The 24,908-nt window shown below is 40.4% G+C and overlaps 1 long non-coding RNA gene across 2 annotated transcripts in view; it reads right to left on the bottom strand.

The window, feature by feature from the left end:
- LOC310845410 overlaps positions 1 to 24,908 on the bottom strand; it is a 722,498-nt gene that overhangs the window by 200,646 nt on the left and 496,944 nt on the right. The window contains exons 10-11 of one of the 2 annotated variants that reach the window (XR_014564670.1): positions 12,885 to 12,978; positions 7,444 to 7,478 (exon numbers count right to left, since the gene is read on the bottom strand). This is a non-coding gene — a long non-coding RNA (uncharacterized lncRNA). The remainder of the gene's footprint in view (positions 1 to 7,443; positions 7,479 to 12,884; positions 12,979 to 24,908) is intronic. The other variant, XR_014564671.1, reaches the window with a different exon arrangement.

The raw sequence follows: 24,908 nt of genomic DNA, 5'->3' as shown, positions 1-24,908 counted from the left end.
AGTTCAGTCGGCCTCCCTTTATATGTTTGACACAATCCTCCTCCTTTTCCATGTGGCCATCAACAACCACATCCCTGTCCCCCTGCTCCCATATAAGCACTCAGGAAAGCAGATACCTGGAGGCTTATCAAAAACCCAGTAATAAAGAACCACAAACAATGCATACTTCACAACATCTTGGACCCAGAAGACCACAAAAGACTACCTTTTTCATCCTTCGAAGAAGATAAAGGGTCAGTAGCTATTCTACCATCTGCTAAAGAGGCATTGTTAGTGGGCAAGATTTAAGCTCTTCCGAGTTGCCTCTAGCAAGGATTTAAACAAAAGCCAATACGTGCATTATTTTTATTTGCCTCCATATTCAACCAGCAAAATTGCATTATTTTTATTTTGCAATTATTTCTTGTTACTGAAGTTTAAAAAGGCTTGTCTCTAGGCCCAGTGCATGGGGTATTTACTGCATACTTAAGCCCCTTAATGAATGCAGATCCAACTGCTTTAAAATTTCAAACTTAGGCTGACAATTTATATTCCACATTATACTAAGCCATAATCTCGCTTAATAAAATAAGGTCCCTTTAAAATTATTATATGGTTTTATAACTTGTTTTAATCTAGTTTTATAACATATTTTAATCTATTAAAACAATTTATACAGTGATTCATGGTTGAACATAAAAATGATTACATACATATTCTGTTCACAAATGATAATGCTGTCCAATGAGATCTAACTACATATCAAAAAGGAGGCATGTTTGACATTTAAAATAAGATCCACAATAAGCACTACTTATCATCATAAAGCAAGTTCTAAAACTATTGATAAAAGGATTAAGTTAGGAGGGGAAAAACAGCTTTACAACAATTCAGCCTGCATGCTACATGCTCCCTGTGGAGGAAAAAAAACGGGTTGGTGTATTGAGATTACAGTAATCTGACCTCAGAAAGTTATTTCACAGGACTAGAGATAAGTGTTGAACCTAGAGTGGTGAAGTCAAGCAGTCAGCCTGCTTTTTTAGAACATAAAAGCTGCCTCACTGGCCCAAAGCAAAAGGCTTACCGTATTTTTCGCCCTATAAGACACACTTTCCCCCCTCCAAAAATGAAGGGGAAATGTGTGTGTGTCTTATGGGGTGAATGCAGGCTTTCGCTGAAGCCTGGAGAGCGAGAGGCGTCGGTGCGCACCAACCCCTCTAACTCTCCACGCTTCAGGAAGCTATCCGCAAGCCTTGCGCCCCCAGCAGGTGTTCCCGCGGGCTCGCAAGGCTTGCGGGCGGCAGCCTGCAGCCCGAAGCACAGGGCGCCCTCCGGAGGACACCCTGTGCTTCGGGCAGGTGTCTGCAAGCCTTGCGCGCCCGGTGGGAAGTCCTGCCAGGTGCGCAAGGCTTGGGGCGGCAGCCAGCAGCCCGAAGCACGGGGCGGGCTGCAGAGCACCCCCCATGCTTCGGGCTGCTGTCCGCAAGCCTTGCGTGCCCGGCCGGAGGTCCCACCGGGCATGCGAGGCTTGGGGCAGCAGCCTGCAGCCCAAAGCATGAGGCGCCCTCCAGAGGACGCCCCGTGCTTCGGGCAGGTGTCCGCAAGCCTTGCGCGCCCTGCGGGAGGTCCCGCCGGGCGCGCAAGGCTTGAGGCGGCAGCCTGTTCTGTGGACTGGGGTCGGGGGAAGCTCAGGCTTCCCCTGCCCCAGCCCCGTGGCTGGGGGGGGGGATATATTTTTTTATTCATTTCCCCCCAAAAAAACGAGGTGCATCCTATGGGCCAGTGCGCCTTATAGGGCGGAAAATACTGTATACTGGGGATGAGGAGCCTGTGGCTCAGGAGTAAAATGTGGTTCTCCATACCTTTCTGCCAACCTTCAAGACTCAATCTCTTGTGGCACAAGGGGTCAGTTTATCTGGCTCTTATCCAGAAAGTAGGTGGTTCAAGCCTACCCAGGGATGGTTGTGAGCAAGATTCCTGCATTGCAGGGAGTTAGACTAGATGACAATCAGATTTCTATAGTCCTGATAGCTGACCAGCCAGCTACTGCAGCCTGCCAGTAGCTGAATCAAAAGCTCCTGGTTCTTCCAGCCAGAAATGGTCACAGGAAGAAGAAGAAAAGTTTGGATTTAATATCCCGCTTTATCGTTGCCCTAAGGAGTCTCCAAGTGGCTCTCCTTTCCCATCCTCCCCTACAACAAACACTATGTGAAGTGAGTGAGGCTGAGAGACTTCAGAAAAGCTTGACTAGCCCAAGGTCACCCAGCAGCAGCATGTGGCGGAGCGGGGACGTGAACCTGGTTCATCAGATTATGTGTCTACTGCTCTTAGCCACTACACCACACTACACCATAGGACCCTCCTCTTCCTCCTCCTCCTCATCTTCATAGCAATATAAACGCTTCAGGGACTCATAATGTCACCCTTTTTGATCTGGTGGCCAAAAAGATCAGAAAGAAGACCCTGGACAATATAGCAGTGAACTGTAAGAGAGATGCAGAGATCTAAATAGAGACCATTATGTGTGGCATGACACACCTTTTGCTTGTATTTATTCTTGACTCAGATTTGTCATGGCCAATGGCTAGTACAATAAAGTTACTTGGACTGGAAGTGGACTGTAGTCCATGAAAGCTTATGTTGCAATGATGTAATTATTTCCACATCATTCATTTTAATGAAATATCAAAACAATGTTAAAACAACAAAAACACACCATTAATTTGGAATTGATTGTAAGCTGTAAATAAAACCCTAAAACCAAGAATGTTGTGATTGAATACCAGTCATATTAAATGGATTGCTACCTGTTCCAGATTTGGGAGAAGAATGCAAATAGCAGCAATTTTCACTTCCTTTTCTGGTGGAATTCTCCAACATTCCTAGTTCCCTTAGAAGTGCAGTGCTTGAGGAACAATCAAATGCACCTGTAACGGTGCACTTCAAATAAATGGTTCCAAGTTATAAATTTAGCAAGAGAAAAAGCAAGAGATGTTTCTACATTTTCTAAACTAAAATTGCTGATAGTTTTGTTTTATTTGTTGAGTGACTTGACAATCGACTGCATGAGGAGCCGTTACATCCTCCACAAGTGTCAGAAAGACCTTGTAAAATATATCCATTGACTTGTCTGGCAAAAGCCTGTTTAGTGATAAATGATTTGTATCTAGCCTCCTTTGAAATGACGCTCTCCCTATGCATCAGGAGTAAAAACAGTGATCTATCACTGAGGCAGTGGAAAAAAATCTATTTAAAACAAGACAATGAATTCTTGATCAAATGTTATCTCATAAATGGTTCTTAACTATACTACAATATATGCAGAAACTTCTTGCAAATCTTTAGGGATCTGAATACATTATAGGCACTTCCAAAATTACTAAGATGAGACCAGGGGGAAAAATCATTCATACTGTTGATACTGTGGTCAAAGGCAAGAGGAAGATGATCAGCGAATGACCTTTCATTGTCTCACCTCTGCCTCTATAGAACAGACAAAAATTGAGAAAGAAATCAATTGGTGACATCTAGTGATGTCTGCCTGCCTGCTTGCATAGTGAAAATCTACTTGCACAACAAGACTTATCTTTCCTCTCCTCCTCCTTACAATACCCCCCACCCACCCATGCAAAATCTACTCTGGAGCATCCCCCAACTTTATGGGGCAGAATTTCTGAGCAACTGCAGGAGGAGAGCAGATGGGAGGAGAGACAGGAGGAGAGGAAGAAGAAGCCTCATTACATGCGAAGATGCTTGTGTGGCATTCGAACGGAGCCCCCGCTCGTCTCTCAGACTATTGACCTGTACACCACTAATCTGCTGCCGCCAACCAGGTTCTCCCCGGTAAAACAGTCTCAGTCTGGTTCTCAAGTTAACAACGAAGATTGTCGTTTATTGCAAACACAAATAAACTTTAAATGCATTCGAAACACTGCTAACCTTTACCCTCCTAGTCTTATTTTAACCTGTCTCTAACTCTTCTACCTCCCCTCACACAAGAACCAACTGCACTCACTGTCTCTCTATTTCCATCTGTCTTCCAACTGCTTTCCCAACTGCTCGTTCCCCCAACTGCTTTTTCCCAACTGTTTTCCCCCAACTGACTAAACCTCTGGCTAAACCTTTTAAAAACAGATAGGCTCCGCCTCTGGCTTTTCTTTTGGTCTACCTAATAATATTTCTCTCCCCCTGTACAGACATTTCCAAAAGAACGGGCAAACGCCACTTCCCTCCCCCCTTAAAGAAATTTTATCAGGAGGGATAACTGAACAGAGTTAAACTGCATTAGACGTTTAAAGCAAATAAACATATTTATACTTACGTTATACATTTAACTTCCCATACTCTCTAGTACAACAATTGCCTATTGGCAAAACATTCAATTATACAGAGGTTTTGGTACATTTTAGGCAACTCAGTTATCTACAGGAAAAATTATTAACTGCCCATGGTTAACCTTCATCATCGGGTCTTCTTGACAAAGCATTGGCCACAATGTTCAGGGACCCTTTCACGCTTCTTATGGTGATATTGAAGTTCTGCGGCAACAGGGCCCACCCCATCAGTTTACTATTGGTTCTCATTGTCCTTAACCTAAGCAAGGGCGAATGATCAGTGCACAGTATAAATTTCCGGTACTTGATTTCTGAGTCCCCAATCTGACATTTACTAGCCTTAATGGTCAAGCCCGTCTCTTTAATTCTTTGTAGCACTAACTCTAGGTGCTCTTTATGTTCGGACCAGGTCTGACTAAAAATGTCAATATCATCCCGGTAAGCTACTGTGAACTCCCTTAATCCATGCAGGATCCCATCCACTAGCCTCTGAAAGGTCGCTGGCGCATTTTTTAGTCCAAAGGCCATCACCTTAAATTCATATAATCCTAGGGGACTTCTAAAGGCAGTCTTTTCCTGGTCCCCAGGATACATTTTTACTTGATAATAGCCTTTTGTCATGTCTAGAAAGGTAATGAAATGGCACCTGCCTATGGTCTCAATTAGGTCATCTAAGCGGGGCATTGGATAGGCATTCGCCTTAGTGACGTGATTTAACTTTCAGTAGTCAACAAAAATCTTATAGAGCCATCAGGTTTATCTACCAGCACTACCAGTGCTGTCCGGGGACTGTCTGAGCGGGTTATGATCCCTACCTTCAGCATCTCCTGAACCTTGTTACGGATTTGTACAGACATTTCCAAAAGAACGGGCAAACGCCACATCTTGCTATGCTGGATTGCACCCATTGATGCTACAAGGAAAGAGAACAGCAACTTCAAAATAAAGAGATGGGGCATCGTTCTCACTAGAAGCAGAGGTCGTGGAAAATCTATGCCCAAATTGCATCACACTTGTGACTGCATTTGAGGCTCCCATGATTACATATTCTTCCATGCCACCAAAAAAACCTCTACAAACCTCCAAAACTTGGCCTGCCAGAAGACATAACGCCAGGGAATCAAAAATAACATATTTGTGTTGTGTTGTATACACCCAGTATTTTAGTGAAGCCAAGCCCTCAACTACAGGCTATGAAACTCGGGCAGTTGAGGCAAGCCTGGATATGTGCAGAGTTACCTGGGTACATTGAATGCATCAGGTTTAAACTGGGGCTTTGAAGGAAACAAAAGCACTTCAATAAGAGTTGCAAAATTTTACAGGAGCAATCAGGGCTGGCCTCACCATTCGACAGAAAGAAGGAGTCCCCTCCGGGAGCTGATTTCTGGCATCACAGAAGGGCAGCAAATTGTTAAATTATTTATTATTACTGCATTTTTACTGTGAAGCGCTTCAGAGATTTTTGGCCTCGGATGCCAAAATAACTTGGCCAGGCTTGGGTATGATGTGTCTTGACTGGGGGAGGTCACCATCTGCTGTTCCACCTTGGGCAGCAAGACCAGTCCTGGGCAATCCACATTCATCCTCAGAGCCTCCCTGAACCTTGCTCACCTCAGTTGCTCTGCCCTTTCAAACCCTTCTGTGGTACAGAGAGTATTTCGCTCCTCACAATGGCCAAGCTGCCAATGTTCTAAAAAGTTGCCTTACAGCTTCCCTGAATTGTTAAGTACTAATCATCACATTCAGAGCCTGCTCACATAGCCATCTGGGTCAGTTTACCTGACTGCAATATCACAGAATGAATTCTGGTTCTGGAACATCAATGCAGACCTTCCTAAGTAGCCATGGTTAAACAGAAGTGGAATCCTGATCAGCTTGGATGACATTCCCTTTACTCCACATTAATAATATATTAAAAAACCTCTCAATGTGAACGACATCATTATATTTCTTCTCCACCTAACTAGCTTTCTCATTTGCTACATTTGAATGTCTCTGAACACTCTCTAAGCAGTCCATACATTGTTTTGCATTTAGTCAATTTACCCAGTATTTTTGAATTATTTTCAGAGAAGGTTAAGAAAGGTTCCCACACTGACAAAAACATTTTCTGGCTTGCTTTGTCTTTTGACAACTTCTAGGCTTCTCTATGACCATAAGTTCCCACACCTTATCAATTCACAACACATACGTGGGTAAAATATCACCTTTCCAGAACCTTGCTACAACAAATTTGGCAGCTAACAACAGAAATACCAGACAAATATGCTCAGATATGTTTCTGTGTGAATTTTAAACAAAAGTAACTCTGATAAAGATAGCAAAAAATCTCAGTGAGTCAGTGGAAGCTCTTCTGTCGGACAAAGTGCCCCCCCTATGAACCTCCAAAGCCATAGTACAGTCTTACTTCTGTCGCCCACAGAATCAAGAAAGTAGTCTTGAAGGGGATTCATATCCCTGCATCTTGTAAAGTAACATCTATAGATGTTAGTGATGTGAGAATACAGTCTACATGACTCTCCACTCATTTCCTTTCAGCTCATGCATGCTGAGAATTTCAGGACCACAGGAGAGAAGAGCTTTGAAGTTCTCTCCATTCCCAATGGGGAGCACTTGCTGCAAGGCTCAACCAATTTCTTTTTGCTCCCTGCTAGGAGCAGCTATAGAGGGACTGGGAACTAGAGACTTCTCTTTAGCCTTTCCTTCACTGAGCAGCTATAGTTTCAATGGCTCAGCGACAGCTCAGGAAAAGATAATAACCCTCTTGGGATATCGTACCTACTACCTAAATAGTAAGGCAATTACTGCATTCCAAGAGGGATTAGCAAAAGAACTCACTTACAGTTGAGTGAAAATTTAGTCCGACTGGACTGAAGCTTCACTGGGAATGAATTGACTGTCCTAGAAATCAGTCCTCCACAAAGAAATGGAGCAAGAGTCAAGTTTCATTAGGGTGAACGAATCCTCTGTGACAAGACTTGCATTTTAAACAGATTTGTGGTTAACAAATGGCAACACCTTTGGAATAAATTGGCCCCTTTGAACTTTGTTAGTGCAAACATCCATTCAGCCCTGCTTCTGCACCTAGCTTTTAAATCCACATACCTGTGGATGAACACTATATGCTTACCTTTTGGCTCAATTTGTATCCAGGCACAGGATCACCTGGAGAAAAGGTAATATGCAAATTACACCTAGCTGCCAAGCTTGAGTTTCTGCCACAAATAGATTTACACTACAGCAATTTTGGATCCTGCTGATAACAGTAGCTCTGGTGAAAATGCATTAATAGAGTACACGAAGTCTTAACATGTTACCTAGCAGTCTTGTATGATGAAAGTGGACTTCATAGTTTTGCCAAGACCTCTCCAATGTCATCTAGCCAGCACTTCAGTGTTATGAGTGAATGTAGGTAAAATGTTTGGCCAGAAGCACGTAATATTTGGAGCCATTTTGTTCCTGTCAATTGCAACTGCTGCCTCCCTGACTTTTACAAGAGTTCACATTCATCCATCCACAATAGCTCTCACTATCATGATGCAAAGTGTCTTTCTAGTATATTAATATTGTGGGCCCAGGTGCAATGAACCCTGGTTCCCTGGGAGCTGATGGTATGTACATTCCAATAATGACAGGGCAACAGTTTTGGTTTGCAATGGCTACAACTTTTATTGATTAGAGACATAAGTTGGCTTTGGCATAGATGTTGGGTTTGTATCCCAAATCAGTCTAGCCTGAATGCTGGCTGATTGTTCCCTTAGGGTCAATTCTGGGTTAAAGGATCCCCCCCCCCCATGCAGATAAAATGGGGCAAACCCACCACTTGAGGAAGTTTTCTGGTCCATTAGTCCTCATCTGGGTCTTTCGCCATGGACCCCTTTACCAGGACCCCTTTGTTCCAGTTTAGACCGATCCAATGCCTTTCCCACCAATATATACAGGGTGGGCAGATGGGATGACCGTTGCAGACTGTGCTGCCCACTCCCAATGCAACAGGAATATAAGGCATGGAGGCAGTTCTGAGTGGAGACAGTCTTTGTCAGGTCCGTCTCAACACTTGTGCTCCCTACTTTGGCTGTGATTGGAAGTTTTAAATTTCAAATTTGGGCAGAAAACCCCAGAAGACCCTACAACTGACTGAGGCTGAAGATGCCACTGGTGATCGCATGGGTGAAAATCCCCACCCCTGGGGTCCCCCACAGCTACACTAAGCTACAATCACCACTGCTCCTGATTATACTGTAAATGGTCTTTTTCAATCAAACAAGGTCCTGTATCACATGGCATTTGTAGACGCATACCTTGACTCTCATCTAGACAGCTGCAGTCCTGATACATTCTAGGGCAATTACAGTGATTTTGCCAGTGGGGGAAAAATATATTTCTTAAGTTCATTAGTAACAATGACTGGATGCCAATTTCAAATAAATATTGAATAGATGCCAATAGCAAATAAAAATTAGGCAAGCCTGGCAATTTCAAAGTTTTCAGCTTTGTTTACTAAATACAAGTAAAATCAGTACACTAAATTAGATCACTCTCTAGGGCATCAGGAAATTTTCTGGTACATACTAAAAATGCTCTGGTGCAAATTACCCTGTGCCAAGTAGCCTAATTTGCCTAGGGACATTTTCCAATTCAATGTTTTCCAGAAAATCGAAATAATTGAAAAATGCTCCATAACATGCAGCTTTTTACATACATGGCACAACAGACAAGATTTGAACACTATTGGTCTGTAACTACCTGGTTCGTAGCTCACATGCTATATATAGCAGAGAGCCAGGCCCACATGTAACACGTCTGAACTAGATCAAAGATGTGATAAACAAACACCTTTCCCTCATCTTTCCCAAGTCATAAGAATACATGAAGAGCTGCTGTATCAGGCAAAAGGCCCATCTAATCCAGCATCCTGTTCTCACAGCAGCTAACCAGATTCCCGTAGGAAGTCTTCAAACAGAACCCGAGCACAACAATACTCTCCCCACCTGCGAGGAACTGGTAGCCAGAGGCATCTTGCCTCCATCAGTGGAAGTAGAGCATAGCCATCATGGCTCGTAGCCATGGAAAGCCTTATCCCCCATGAATTTGTCTATTCCTTTTTTGAAGCCATCTAAGTTCACTCTAGTCCCCTGAACTATTTTTAGAGATTTATCTTCTACTTCTTGGATCAACTAAATTAGGGGACCTATGGTCCTACAAATGTTGTTGGACTCCAACTCCCATCAACCCTAACTATCATGGGCAGAGATGGAAGTTGTAGTCCAGCAACATGGGGCAGGACACAAGTTGACCACTGAACTAAATGATCCCCATTCTACTACATCTAGACTCCTTTTATCCTCATCCAATAGCACTGGAATCAGGCAAGCAAATATCAAGACATATTATTATTTTGTTTTGTTGGAAAGTGATGTCCATACCACTGAGTTTCTTCTGTTGTTCCTAACAATGCTACCTAAAATTCACTGTAAGAACTGACACTGAGGTTAATGTAATTTGAGAGTACAAAACTGCATCTCTGGAGTTGCTAACAAAATTTCACATGAAATTGATTTTGAGGCAATATGGGAATGCCTTCTCATACAAAACATTTGAGAACCTGTGGAGCTAGTCCCTTTAAAGTTTCTTAAATATTATATGAAACTGGGTCTAATTTAAAATTTTACTCACTTGCAAACTTTCTGACCTAGAAACATAAATGAACAGACATCCCAGACACTCTGTGGAATTAAGTCAGCAGGAAAGCATGCTTATCTCTAGCCTCTGCTCCTAAATTGTGTGATGTCCTAACATTTGTATGTGTTCTTTGAATATATGGAATGTAGACTATGGAAGTTGGATAAGTGCTGAAGAAAGTTCTTCTAGCTTCATTACTCAACTTCCAGCTTATCACACTATGTCTGAGTCAGCAAATAGGTATATGGGACTGGTATACTCAGAATAGTAATAGGAACTGTATGATTTCTTCTACAGACACACACTTTTGATTTGCAACTATAGAGGGCATATAACAGGAAGTATCCCATGCCCCCACCAGCAGAAAATGCAAAGCAATCAAGAAAAGAATTGGCAGCAAAGTTTAGTCTTCACAATAAAGTTTAGTGTTCCAACATTTGAGCAAAAATGCCCTTTTGTGGCATCACTAATACATTGTAGGTCAGGAAACAGAGGAGTAATAAACACATACACACAAACAGGGGCTTTAAATGAGCAGGTCTCCTTACTAGACCACAATCTATTTATTAAGCTTCCAGTTCAGCAAAAGGATCTGCTGAAACAACATGCCCACTACTTCAAGAAAAATATCTGCTTTATAAGAGCCCTTGGATTGTGGCTATCTGTGTATGATCATGCCCCCCACCCTCCCCTGAACAACCTATGGCACATGGCTTGGCAGCCTGCCTTTGAAAGTTACATTTGACAACCTAAGAGCAAGGATGACAAGATTTTCAAAACTTTTTATCTTTATGTCTACACTGATACTCTTCTACGGAGAAGGAGATATATCTGTAAGGTTTATACGACATGAAGCTTTTATTCTCCACTTTCAAGTGGTGACATTTTACTCCTCTTTTCTCCCATCACAGTATATGGAAAAGAATTTCTTTACTCCATTATCTTTCATCATTGCTCACTGCAGTGTTACTGATGTGAACCTTTCAAAGTTGGGTTCCATCATTTAACGAGTAAGACATGAACTTCAAGTTGAATAGGCAGTCAGGCAATTGAGCTTATTTATTTATGTAATATTTATAATTATATTTTTACCCCACCTTTCTTCCAAGAGGAATCAAGGTGGTGTACATGGTTCTTCCCTTCCCATCTTTTCCTCACAACAACCCTGGGAAGTAGGCTAGTGTTAAGAGACAATGACTGGCTCAAGATCTCACCCAGTGAGTTTCATAGCTAACCACTACACCAGACAGACTTTTTGAGATAGATACACTTCAATGAAGTGCGATCGGCAATCAATATCAGATTACAAACCTGCCCACAATTTCAAGATGGGCCTGTGTGACAGTGCTTCCAACCGTTATTTAATTCATCCTAAGAAAGCTTGCATCCCCCCTTTGAGGCTAGCCAGAAAATAGATATCTTATCGAGCTAAACTGGCAAATCTTTCTGCAGAAAGAGACACTTTCAGATTGATTAATCCAGATGATTGTTCCAAATATTACTTCTTGCCTTCAACCACTATCTATTAATCTATGGTTCTCTCCAGGTTCTCAGTTTTCCTTGTGACCAATAAATATATTTCAGTGAGTCCAGGGATTTTCTTTGTTTAAACAATACTAGTGTGAAAGGTGACATTGAAAGGGACCCAAAAGATAATCTGATCCAATCCCCCACAATTCAGAAATGACAACTAAAGAATCCCTGACAGATGGTCATTCAACCTCTGTTTTAAGACATCTAATGAAAGTAGTCCTTTCTGAGGTAGTCCATTCCACTATTGAACAGCACTTCCTGTTAGAAAGTTATTCCTAATGTTTAGCTGGAATCTTCTTTCTTGGTTCCAAATACAGATAATTGTTACGATGAACTGTATAGTGGATTTTCTTTTGGATAAAATATGCAACAGGCTGCATCTGCTTTTGCTGCCTTTTCCCATCATTCTAAAAAAATGTGTTGGAGGGCTCAGATAAGTCATTTGGTACTTGATTCATTCTCTTTCCTGTCATACCTTCTGTCTACCCTAGTTCCTATTAAACAATGCTTCTCTGCCCACTTTCAGATGTGTCCAGCAAATTAACCTGGTTGTATCAGACTTCACTGCTCTTCTTTGGAGAAGTAGGTTACCAGAAAGACTGAAAGACTTTAGTGATGTCACTGAAATTCACATTAACAGGATAAAAATACAAAAGTTTCCAGTTTTCATTCTTTTTCATGCGATTATTTTGAGCACATATGACAATGTTCTGCTTTCATTGGCGTACAAAGCCAACACAGGCTTAGAAATGGATTATTTTAAGTTTTGCATAAAACTTGGTTATTGAAATTGATTTGACATTGGAAAATGATAGTAGCAGCAGACAAAAAGCTTCCTGAACCACTTACAGCTCCAGGCTCGGTCTTGGAAATATACTGCTTACCCCCCACTCATGCACTGGAACCATAAATTCATTTAAGGCATACCAGGCCTGCACAACTTTATCCACAAGGTGCTTGATAACCCTCCCATTTTTGCTACCTGCCACTGGTTGCCTATTGAGCCCTTGATGGCTGCCTTACAACGGCTGGAAGGAGGACTTCTGGCTTGATGGATAGCAGGCTGTGCAGTGGGCAAAACTCCATAGTCTAACCAAAGTTAAGCACATTCAACTCTAAGAAGTCTAACTGTTTCCAATGGAAGAGAGTTGAACACTTATTTTAATTCTACAGAAATCAATGGGCCTTAACAGTGGATTGCACCCGCTGTTTGCACTCTGAAAACTCATTCTCCTTTGAGTCCCATCACTGGTTCCAGAAATATTTTGCATTTTATACTTCAGGCTCAATCATTCAGAAACGATACTGCATAAAACAAGTGCAAACACCATATATGCATATAGAGTATTTACTCACCCAGTGAACTCTGCATGCATTATTAATCAAAAGCTGTGATGTTATGAGAAGGATGGTGGTTGACTTTTCACACTAGAAAGGTGACAGGAATCTCCTGAAACAGAAACCCAGACTTTTGTAGTATGAACACAGCTTATCCTCTCAACTTTTGCATGAGCTTGACACTTTTCTTATGTTTAGATAAATTTCATATTCACATAAAAATACAAATTGAAAAGAGAGAAAGATGTTCCAATTAAAAAAATTATAATTAAAAAAAGATTTCATTAAGGCTTACATTTTATGATACAGACTTAAGGTTGCTAAACTTAAAGCCAAACCAAACAGATGTCCATCACAATCAGAGAGTTTACTTTGCCCCCCCCCCCATAATTGCAGAAAGGCTAATGACAGGATTAGTTAGATTAACCATGTACGGTTTTGCTCTTAACAAGCAACCTGCCAAGCTAGAGTAGTATAATTTATTTTAGACTAAAAGTTAGATACTTTTATATAAATAATAGCTTAGCCTATCATACAATTCAAGCAGCTATGCAGCAGTCATTTACAGCAGGATTTAGATTATCGGATCTAGCTCAAGTCAGATTTTTGTTTGTGACCATGACAGAGAAATAAAACACAAATAAAGTGTGTTGAATGAGATCATTTAATGAATCTCTAAAAATGAATATGTATAGGTGATAATATGTCCAGAAATCTGACTGCTGCAACTCCAAGCAAGTAGTACAGTGGCACCTCGGGTTACATACACTTCAGGTTACAGACGCTTCAGGTTACAGACTCCGCTAACTCAGAAATAGTACTTCGGGTTAAGAACTTTGCTTCAGGATGAGAACAGAAATCGCACGGTGGCGACGCGGCGGCAGCAGGAGGCCCCATTAGCTAAAGTGGTGCTTCAGTTTAAGAACAGTTTCAGATTAAGAACAGACCTCAGGAATGAATTAAGTACTTAACCCAAGGTACCACTGTACAGGTTAGCCTCTAAGTTGATCCTTACCTTGTCAACATGTCTCACAGCCTTGAAGGCAAGTTTTGGGACTAAGCTCCTCAGGGGGACTAAGAGTGATCACCTAAGCTTAACCCTGCCTAGTGAATTCACACACCTACCTACCAAAAATGTGACCAAATTATTCTATTTACCATGCTTCTATCACTAGATGATTCATCTCCATGCCAATGCAGAGCAGGCAAAACAAATCCTGTGAACTGGGCCAATCTATTGGCAAGTCTCCTCCTGTAGTCTCCTCCAGAGCCACACAAAACCTTCCCTTAAAAGTTCACTCCATGCTACGTTTTCCCACTGTGGAAAGAGCTTTTAAGCTCTCCGCCTCACTTACCAAGGTCTGGGAGGCTTTCAGAGCTGGTATGATAGCCTCCCAGAGCCTGGTGAGGCAGAGTTCTGGGGTTGTTCTGGCTATACACAATTTCAGCTTGATATGCAATCTCCAGAACCAAATCCCCACAGAAGTTGCAAGTCTGTATATTTTTGGTGACAGGTCTGGAGGTCTGTTTATTTTCATTAACATCCTTCTTGGCTTGAATTTCAGAAGCTTTATTTCAAAGTTAACATTTCAAGCTAAATCCCAGCATCCAATTGCTACTCGACCCTACCTTTCCTATGCCAGCTACATGGATTATTTCTTCTTAAAATAAATGTTTGCATCTATGCAGACAGAGAGGTGACAGCAATAGTAACCTTTTCCATGTGAAAAGTAGCATTTGAAAACCACTGTGGTCTGCAGTACATTTTCAAAACAAGAGTGCTAAGAAGAAAAGATGAGCGAGCTCAAAGGATTAGCAGCAGCTAAACTGCCAACGGAAGTCTAGGAGTACAATCCCAAGCACGCTTACCTGAGGTTACCTGACGCTTCTGAATACACATGCACAGAATTGTTCTGCATATTGCTTTAACTGAATGGAAAATTCAGGATTTGATATTATTTTTATTATTTATGTTACAAGAATAGAGTTCTCTGAGCTGGTAGTGTTTCTGATAAAATGAAAGAGACTAATTGAAAATTAGGATGAATTAGCTTAATGAACTACTATATTATATTCCCATTCAGCTGAATCCATAACTCTGCAAGAATACGAATATTTTTAGGTTAATGATTGAATTAGGGTGGGGATATTAGCAATGTTGATGAACTGATAGGATGATTTAATTAAACTGGAAGATGGATAAATTAATGTTTTGGAGAAAAAGAAAACATTGATGATCAGAAAGATTGAAGAAGATTTAGTGATCTAAATTGATATAATGATTAACTGGAATACATAATTAAAATGAAATAATTTTTTTAACATACTAAAGTTTGATTAGACCTTTAGTTACTGCATTGTTATGTCTGTTTTGTAGGCTATGATAGATTGAAGTTATTGGGAAAAAGCACTGCTAATTGTTCTTGATTAACCATAGATCCATATGTAACTTAAAAATACTGGTTTAACTTTAAATATAAATACATATACATACACCTGTGATATCTATGCACAATTTTCATTTTTAACTCGTTAATTTGATTATATTTTTAAAAGGTATGCTGTGAAGAAAAATAACCATGGATGCATGTATTCTATAAGGAACAGATAAACTCTCAGCTTCCACTGAGGGATGAGTACTTAGCCCTCCAGAGGATGTTACTCCCATCAGCCCCAGCCAACAAGCCCAATGGTTAGGGATGATGGAGTCACAATAGCATTTGGAGAGCATCAGATTAATTAGTGGAGCTAGGAATTAAGAGTAGAGGTGCTCTGGAAAATCTAGGCTTTCCAACCAACCATGTGTGGTATCTGTTTTTTATCAATTTTATTATCTCAAAAAGGCAACAGTGCAATGATCCTGATAACAAGTATAGCCCTTTAATATGCTAAAAGCATAATTAAATAATTAAATAAGTTAAATAATATAGATTATTGATGGTGCTTATATTTGTGAACTTAAAAAAAATCTGGACTAGTTTCCCCAAATAAGTCATATGAATTAACTGTGTTACATTTACATATTATGCTCTCTTAAAAAGAACAACACCAAGAACCCACAGCAGATCACTTTTTGTAATTAGTTTCAAGCCAACAGTGTGTGTACTCTTATCCAATAGGGTGTGTCATTTAGAAGTATGCTGGTGCCTGTTTGTTTTATTCTGGTAGGATGCTGGTGCTGTGCTCAGCTTAGGGAGGAAATTTGTCAGGAAGCCAAGTATACCACAGTGAGAATACATTCTTCTAAATACTTGTAAGAGCCCTTAAACAGACATGCAATTTTCAAATGCCAAGTAATCACTTAATCCTCTCTTCTGTGCTACTGTAACTACTTGTCTTACACACTGCTGCTGCATACAAGGAAGGATGAAAAAAAAAAAGACTAAAGAACAGTAGATGTGTTAAAAGGCACCATTCTTTACTTGAGGGTGCTTGGGAGTTGTATAGATGCAAACACGTGTGATCAATGCTACAGTTCTGAAATAAAAATATATTGATGACATCATTAGGAATGACACTTTAAGCGTTAACCACAGTCACTCAGAGCATGCCATTCAAACAAAAAACACAAAGTCTAAAAAATGAACAGTAAAGGTAACTATTGCTAAAGTGTGGAAGCAAAGTTAAACACCATTAATTGTAGAATTGTTTGAAATTATTAGGAATATAATAATGTTAGTGAAACTTATGTAATTCATCAGAGGAGAAAACAATAATTGTCAAATTCTATTTTGTTTTGAAACAAAACAGTATGTGATAATGCATACGTTTTATCTACATTGTAGTGCTCTAGTATGATTTTGCTTACATTGATTCATAATTTATGATACACATTTTTAAAAAAGAACAGTGTAGTTTAAAGGCATTTGTTGGGGTTGCTTTTTAATAATGTAGCATTGTGGCCAAGAGAATATTGATGTCCGGGTTTGAATCTTGCTTCCGCCGTGAGCTTAGCTGGATGACCTTAGGCAAACTACCTCAATTCCCCTCCACGTCTCCAGTATGTGGAATAATAAGGATCTAATGCTAACTTACCATACAGAATTATTGAAAGGATTACAATTAGATCATCTGAACTGTTTCAGAAAGTGATATACTGTACAAATGTTAAGTATTAGAGGCCCCAAGATTTACCTTGTATCTGTATCTGTATTAAAAAAATTCTGATGTTTCTGAGTCACTCTGCACTCTCTCATCTTTGATTTGTAATTTATTTTATTTATTGCAATCTGCCCCCCTTTTCTACAAGGAGCTCAGGGCTGTGTACATGGTTCTCCCATTCCTCCTTTAATCTCCACAACTACCCTGTGAGGTGGGTTAGGCTGAAAGGCAGTGACTGGCCCAAGGGCATGCAGTGAGCTTCATTGCTGAGTGGGGACTGGAACCCTGGTCTTCCCAGGTTCTAGTCCTACACTCCAACCACCACTTCATATTTTTGGAAACTTACTACCAGGAGAAGCCACACTCCTTTTTCTTTCCTCTGTTATTCATACAACCACCAGGCTCCTCCTGCAGGTTACAGAGAAGCCTGTAAGTAATTCATCATTCTCACATATTGAAAAGGGAGGACTGTTAGGATCCTCACCAGCTGAAAAAGCTAGATTTCATCTCAGAGTTAATCATAAGTACTCAGGAGAAAAGGGATGCGGGTGGCGCTGTGGGTTAAACCACAGAGCCTGGGACTTGCCGATCAAAAGGTCGGTGGTTTGAATCCCGCGAAGGGGTGAGCTCCCATTGCTCGGTCCCTGCTCCTGCCAACCTAGCAGTTTTAAAGCGCGTCAAAGTGCAAGTAGATAAATAGGTACTGCTCCAGCAGGAAGGTAAACGGCGTTTCTGTGTGCCGCTCTGGTTCGCCAGAAGCGGCTTAGTCATGCTGGCCACATGACCCGGAAGCTGTATGCCGGCTCCCTCGGCCAATAAAGTGAGATGAGCACCTTAACCCCAGAGTCGGTCACAACTGGACCTAATGGTCAGGGGTCCCTTTACCTTTACCTACTCAGGAGAAAATCCCATTCATTGCGATCTAAGTATGCTTAGGACATTCTGTAGCTTTGCAACATTATCCTCTACCCACTGAAATCAATGGGCTCTCTACACAGGAATAGCTCTGCAGAGCAACTAAAAAGGGGGAGCGGAAGGACCTCCCCTTTCTTAGTTACAAAGGCTGCTGCACATATTTCCTATGTTGACAGTGGTACTTGCCTTTTACATACATGGATGTGTTCTTCGCTTTTTGTTTACTTGGTTTTAATATTTGTACTATTTTGTATTATTACAATTTTTATAAATCTCTTTAAGACACTTCTTGTGTAAAAAGGGATTAATAAACACAATAAATCATTTTAGATAACTGCAAAAGCACAAGTCACATTGTTAAGGATTCCAAAGAAAGTGTAATTATATTCCTCCAATATATTAAAACAATGCCCATGCTCTAGCCCAAGTTAGTCATGAATGTTATCAAGAATCTCCAGATAACCCACCCATAGCTGTACTCATCCTTCACAGCCACTCCTCCATCAGTAATTCCAGTATTTTAAAGTAGAAAAATTGCCAAGGGATTGTTTTGTGAAAGTGTTATTGTTATCCATGTATTTTCTGTAGCATTTCAGTTCCAAATGAGCTAGACAGCTTACTTTTGTATGTGTATGTGTGGAGGTCACCCTAGCTGAGGGAAACTACATTTTAAAAAAACAAAAACAAAAAAGTCAGTCTACATCATCTAAATAGTAATTCTATCAGACCACAGGCATTTAAAATGTGCTATGTGACTTAGCAGGATAAATGTATGCCTTATATTCCAGTGTTTCTATACTGCAAATCACCCTGTGATCCTCGGATGAAGGGCGGTGGATAAATTTAATAAATAAATAAATAAAAGGAGGCTTTAAAATTGTGACATTTTATCAACAGAATCTTAACAAGCATTCTGTTGACAAGATATTACGCATCACTGAACCAGTTCATTATAACATCATCTTAAAAGGGAAAAAGTTATGCAACCCAGTTAATAAATGTGACATTATTAATGAATGACTTAAGAATGATATAAGCAGAAAGGATGGGAGAAAATAAAAGGATAACCCACTCCACATATAAGCAACATTCATGAGGTATTTTATGGATTAACAAGTCGCAAAACATTTCTGATCAATACCAACTGTGGCTGCTTGCAATGAATAATTTATATTTCAGAATAAAGGGATTGTCAGAAATCTTAGCTCTTAAAGAAATAAGTTTGTTGGTGATCATGATTTATTTACAGGCAATACAACTCAAGAATAAGAATATTAAAAAGCACATGCCCAAATCATTCTGTGGCAGAACAAATCAGTAGATTTGCCATTATGAGGCCTGACTTTTAAAATAAAAACAGATTTGGTCCCCGCTACACACACACACACACACACACACACACACACACTTTCACCCCTTCCACCAAGAAAGTAGACCTACATATGGAACATTAAGAAGGAGAGCCTAGTATGAAAGACATTTATATTGAACTGAACTTTTTCACATTTGCTATGATAGGGGGAATTGAATAAATGAAATTTAAGAATGTCATATTGCATATAATGAGGGTTGATGGTGTATTATAAAAAAATTTAAGCCAACATTACTACTAAAGAAAAAAAATAGTACTTGCATCTTATGTATTATTGACATGATCTATCATTCCATGAGATGCAATAGAATTTTGCCAGGAAAGAAAAGCACTATTCAACTAGCCTGTATACCACAAACCATGTTCACGTTCTAATAAAGGTATTGCCCAAATATGAATTATGGGGGGAAGTGAATCTCTTTCATTTTCCCTACCAAAGCCCCTGGAAATATTTGTCTGCAATTTGGCAGGCTTAATCCACTCTGGAGGAGCATCTGTGCCTGTACAGTAAATTTTATCTGCTTTGGTCAAAAGGAAGAAGCTATAGTCATTTCATAGATTCATCTTATAGATTTATAATGAATGGAAAGCACAGAGCTTTGTTTTATGCAGAGCTGCTTCAAATCTGCAGCACAGTTTGAAGCAGAGAGAGCATAGTGTTACTCAGAAACAGCAAATTTAATTATTTAAAATGTATTAAAACCTACAAGGTGGTTCATTTACCTCGTCTCACACTGTGCTGGGCTGATTCGGCAGGTGGGAGCAAGGGTGTACTCTATTTTGTTTATGTTATCCAGGATTCATGTGCACTGGGGAGAATGAATTAAAGTGACAAAAAGTCGGCTTATTGTCTGCCATGCCATCACAATAAGAACATACATTAGGAGTGTGCAGAGGCCCCCAGATTTGCCTCATATCTGTTTCTGTGCATTTGAAAAATATCCTGATCCATTTCTGAGTCACCATTGCCCCCAATTTTATACCACTTTAAAGACTCATTTGTTAAAGATTCCTTGGAACTGTAGTGTGTTAAGAGCACTGAGAGTTGTTAAGAGGCCCCCACAGGGCTGCAGTTCCCAAAGTTCCCGGAGAGGAGAGACTGAACCACTGTAATAATGTTAGAGCTTTTGATGTTGGTATAGCAAGGGGCGTACAAGTTTCCGTGGTGGCAGAGAGGGGGTGCACCTTAGAACCTCCCTCTTTACATTCTGAGAGAAAGATCTGGTGTGTCCTATGGTCCTTGGGTTAGCATCCCTGGAACCACATGATGGCAGGGCAAATCTTGCATTTTTCATTAATCTAATGACTTTAACATTCCTAAAGGTAAAGGTAAAGGTACCCCTGCCCATACGGGCCAGTCTTGACAGACTCTGGGGTTGTGCGCCCATCTCACTTAAGAGGCCAGGGGCCAGCGCTGTCCGGAGACACTTCCGGGTCACGTGGCCAGCGTGACATCGCTGCTCTGGCGAGCCAGAGCTGCACACGGAAACGCCGTTTACCTTCCCGCTGGTAAGCGGTCCCTATTTATCTACTTGCACCCGGAGGTGCTTTCGAACTGCTAGGTTGGCAGGCGCTGGGACCGAGCAACGGGAGCGCACCCCGCCGCAGGGATTCGAACTGCCGACCTTTCGATCGGCAAGTCCTAGGCGCTGAGGCTTTAACCCACAGCGCCACCTGCGTCCCTACTTTCCTACCTAACACCTAACATTCCTACTTAGTAACTAATGAAATAATTATCATATATTGATGATATACTGCCATTTTAATCTTATTATGTGATATGTGGCATTTTAACACAAGCCAAACATATTGTTCACTAGCTTAGCTAGGCAAAATAATCCAAATCACCAATGAAATGTGTATGTTAGCATCTAAAGTCAGGTGTTCCTTTTGGTTTTCTAAAGGCAAAACCTTTAATAAGATTACATACACCCTTAAATTGCAAAGGAAGCTTGGTGCTACAAGCAATGCGATTCTAATTTAGCTTAAAAATACCTTTGATATAGGACAGTATTTTATCTGGTAGATAAAATTTCAAGATAGCAAGATTGTCTGTGTGTTTCTTTAGAGATTTGGCTTGAAATATTATACATTCATCCTTCCGATTGAAATGATTTAATAGTTGAATCAAACATTCACAGCACCAATCTTGTGTTGCAGTTCAATAATTCTTTTATATGGAAAATGTAATGTCTTCCCACTCAAATTCACTGCTGTACTCAAAGCAGTTTCGAGATGATTTACACAGGCATTACATATCAGTATATAGAGAAAGTGTCATTTCCAAGTTACCGTAATTCCTGCTGGGTAAAAATCCTACACCTTTTAAATATTTAAATTTTTTGGAACATGTTGACTAGCTCAATAGAAATCAAAGCAGTGCCCCTCACTCCTCTTGTACATACACAGTTGTACTCATTTATCTGAGGAACAAAGAGCCAAGTTTTACATGAAAAACATAGTGCTACAGTTAACTGACCACTTTCTACCAAACCATTTCTCAGCAAGTCATCTCAAAATAGTTCTAACTCAACTAATTTATACATGCAGCTGAAATAAGTGGCAATAGCTTTCCTGGACTGCACCACTTCAGCATGCAGGTAGAGGGTTGTGTGTTCAAATGCCTTTACAAAAATAAAATTCATCCTGCATACAGAAGACTAGAAAAAGTATTCTGTTTTAGCATAGTGTTGACTGGATATACTTTCTGGAATCCAGGAAGCTTGTGTCATTGTCTCATCAGCTTGCAATTAAAAAAAAAGAGTCATGAAATTCATCAACTTTTCAATGTGTTTCTCTTAATATAAACATTTTTGCAAGAAATGTTCATAATGTAGTACATTTTGTATGTCATTTTCACTAATATTTTTATTTATTTTTCCACTATGTTTTCCACTTAATACGTCTACTTTTATGCACATTTTGGGGGGCTGGAGAACTACACTTCTAAATTCGTGGTTCTCTGAAGTTTGTGATATAGTTCTCCAATTCCCCTCCCCAAGAGTACAACAACACAGGATATCTGTGTTCTGTTTTTGCATGGTGAGAAATGTGAATATGCTTGCATTAAAATACAAAGCTAGGCAGATTTCTCCCCATCCCTTGATCCAGACCTCTCAGTTTAAAATTATGCCGGGGGGGGGGGGGGAATGAGGCAGTATTGAAAACCATAATTGAAGATGTTTTCACAATTTATGTCCCTGCATCTATAGGGTTGTAGCCAATGCTGTACCAGCACAGATCCACTGATGCAAGAGGACTTCCATATCCTCTCCTCTCCTCTCCTCTCCTCTCCTCTCCTTACCTATTTTGTTTAAAACATTCAGCTCTGTACTTGAGTAGCATAATCTATTTTCATCTAAACTATTGTATGTTTAATACAACCTCTGTGTGCTCTGTGTAATGGGATAGTTCCCACACCTTCAGTTCACTCCTGAAAACCTGCTATCAAATTCTGTTTTGTTAGTCTCACCAAAGCCTTCTACTCACCATTGGATCCATTTCAAGATTGCATGGGAATTCCTAATTACCTCTTAGAAAACAGCCAACAGTTGCAGAACTGAACCAGTTGTATTGCATCAACACAGTCATGAGACGCCTCTCCCTTTATAATACAGTGAGCCATCACAAGTAATTTACTTACACAATTGTGACAGAGGCTCTTGGCCAAATAAAGAAATAAACAAAAAGAGGTGGAACCTGCAGCCCTCCGCCTTACTTACTGGGCTCTGGGGAGGAGGTACAAGGGAAGCAAGGTAGAAGGCAAGGCCCACTTGGACAGGTAGGGATGGTCATGCAGGAGCAGCAATTCCAGAGGCTCTTGGCTTTATGCAATTTTGTCTTTGCATGTGGGCCCCCAGAACTGGACCCTCACATAAGTGGTGAGCCCACTGTACTTCAGCTGACAAATTATCCTAAACTTTTTATTACAGTGGTACCTCAGGTTACATACGCTTCAGGTTACAGACTCCGCTAACCCAGAAATAGTACCTCGGGTTAAGAACTTTGCTTCAGGATGAGAACAGAAATTGGGCGGTGGGAGGCCCCATTAGCTAAAGTGCTGCTTCAGGTTAAGAACAGTTTCAGGTTAAGAACGGACCTCCAGAACGAATTAAGTTCTTAACTCGAGGTACCACTGTACTTAGATTGTTGTCCTGTCCTTCCTCGAGGGAGGTCAAAGCAGCATATACTGTACCTCCATTTCATCCTCTACAGTGGGAATAAGAAACATTTGGCCCTTTCGATTGGCTGAACTACAACCCCCTTCAGCCCCAGCAATTATGGCCAATGGTCAGGGATGATGGGAGTTGTACTTCAACAACTTCTGGAGAGCCTGGGTTTTCTCACACCTGCTCTACAGGTTAGCAACAGTGACTAGTCTAGGGGCACTCCGAGTGAGCCGTCATAGCTGGGTGGGCAATTGAACACGAGACTTCACAACCCAATATTCTATCTACTCTACCACATTAGCTGTCTTGTATACAACTCACATAGTATATCTCCAACTTTCCTCTACATACCTGTGCTAAGGGGACCAAGTGAGCTACAGGTGTTTAGCCTCTTCATATTTCTCTGCAATATATTAAAACACAGGTGAGGAGGTGAAATAATTCTGTCTCTGCAATAGTTTGTCTTGGTGAAATTTATTCATGTTAAGTTTCTGTTAAATGGCACAAGTTTACACTAGTTAAACAGTTGACAGTGCTGATTGCAATTTCATGCACACCTTCAGGAGTCCCATAGCTTGTTTTATGGGTATGCAGATATATATTTTTAAACAAAGCACCATGGCACTGACATTTTTAACATCTGCATTATGGCAGACAAGTTCAACAGGTGAAGCTTTCTCTTGATCACTGAAAGGCTATGCAATGAAAAGTGTTAAAGGTAGAGAAACCATTTCAAAATAAGTAGGCAACCACCATCAGTGGAGCTTACACCTTCAAAGCTGGGTCAGTAGTCAAATAGTTGAAAAAGTGAAGAAGATCACTAAGGGGGTGGGATTGGGCAGATGCCATTGATCATGCAAAGGTATGGAAAGCTGTATCTGTTCAAATTTTTTCTACAAAACAACCATTAAAAGCTCAGGAGCCCCAACCTCCTGTACACCTCGTTGTCTTACTACCTATGAAGAAAAGATAAAGCTCGCTTCCAGAGCTGCATAAATTACAGTTTTAGCCATTATACAACTGAGCAGCTAACTTACATTTCTCCCACCTGTGTGTTCTGTAAAAAATGATTTTTTCAGATGACAAGTTTATTAATAAGCCTTGAACATTTTAAGATTTTGTTGTCATCCTAACTCTATTTATTCTGTGTCTCCTTTGTATTTGTCTTTTTTGCTTTCTGCTACCTTAGTGTCTTTTAATTTATCATCTTTCAAAACCATAATTTATTAGTACTGTATTATTTTATTTTCAAATGTGTGCATTATTTTTTAAGCATTTATATCCTATGTTTCTATGCAAAATCCATTTTTTTTGGATGAGTTATGTCTGTATCATTTTACCTATTGAGATCAAGTACATTCAGGAGTCATTCCTATGTATACTTACTTAGGAATAAATCCCATTGAACTCACTGGGGCTTACTTTTGTGTAGGATGGGTAATATTGCCTCTCCTACCTTTTTTAATGGTGTATTGTCATACTTTC

The sequence above is a fragment of the Podarcis gaigeae genome (genome assembly GCF_964106915.1).
Source record: "Podarcis gaigeae genome assembly, chromosome: 5".
In the NCBI taxonomy this organism is placed as follows: Eukaryota; Metazoa; Chordata; class Lepidosauria; order Squamata; family Lacertidae; genus Podarcis; species Podarcis gaigeae.
This window is presented reverse-complemented; position numbering and strand designations above follow the sequence as displayed.